Source organism: Phalaenopsis equestris, unplaced genomic scaffold (assembly GCF_001263595.1).
Source record: "Phalaenopsis equestris unplaced genomic scaffold, ASM126359v1 Scaffold000878, whole genome shotgun sequence".
Taxonomy (NCBI): domain Eukaryota; kingdom Viridiplantae; phylum Streptophyta; class Magnoliopsida; order Asparagales; family Orchidaceae; genus Phalaenopsis; species Phalaenopsis equestris.
The window spans coordinates 1,572,471-1,573,648 of NW_018165318.1; positions in this window are offsets into that span (position 1 = coordinate 1,572,471).

Below are 1,178 nucleotides of genomic sequence, written 5' to 3' on the forward strand. Positions count from 1 at the left end.
TATATATATATATATTTATCCATTATATTTTTGCATGAGAAGATGTACTTCACTTGTTAATGTAAAATTAGTTATATTTTTTATATATGAAAAATATTTGCGATATAATTTGAAAAAGTAAAGTTTAGGTGTTGGATACTTAAATACATAAGAATTAGGAGGTGTGTGTAAATATCCTTTTATTTAAATTAATTTAATATTCCTAAAGCTAATTTTTTTTTTTTTTAAAAAAAAGGATTGGTGCTGACGGGGAAAATCTTTTCATTGATTTTCATAAAATTTCAACCATCATAAAAAAGTAATGTATAGATTTGCATTACTAGTAATTACCTCGTAGGACCGTTGCCGCCGCTCCCGCGCTTCATGCCGTGCGGACCCCGCCTCGCCGACTTACCTGTCGCGATCAAGTCGGTCCCACTATTTGGCAGCCCAATCAAGTCACGGTTACACGAACGGCTACATGGCCGAGTAAATGCGGCCATTGACGGTTAACAAGGTCGTGTTAGTTGAGCTTAGTTTTGTGGTATCGGGCTGTGGGGCCCCAACACTTTGTCGCTATCATTAAATAGTGATCCCAACAGTTAATTTTGTTGGTTCAAGTTCTAATTATCTTGATTTATTTGTACTTATAATTTATTCATGTAGAAAATACTTTTCGTGTGCAAAAGAAAATATCATGTTGTAAAGCCATTCCCTCTCTCAAGGTAAGGTTATGAATCAAAATATCTTAGATTTTATAGTATTATTAGGAAATATCATTTTAAGTGAAGAGCGCAATAAATCATAACTGAAATGTGTCAGAGATAACACATTTTATATCTATCATCACTGCACTTCATATCTGCATATATTTCTCCTAGGCTGACTGAAGAAGGCCGAGTGGTGAGTGCTGACTGGAGAGGGCCGAGTGACAACTGAGTTCAATAGATTATATGGACAATCATCATAAACTGGAATTAAGAATTATGCATTCAAGAAAATCATTTTTAATTGAAAAAACTAAATTTCAATTTGGATATCATACTATTCTTAAAATGAATCCAACAAATTTAAAACCGACCTTTTATTTTTTTTATTTTGATCATTTCAGTGTTGAATGCCCGGCTTTTGAATACATTTGAATTAATTTTTATTTATTTTTTTTTTATTTTCTTGGGAAATTGAATTAAGTTATATAT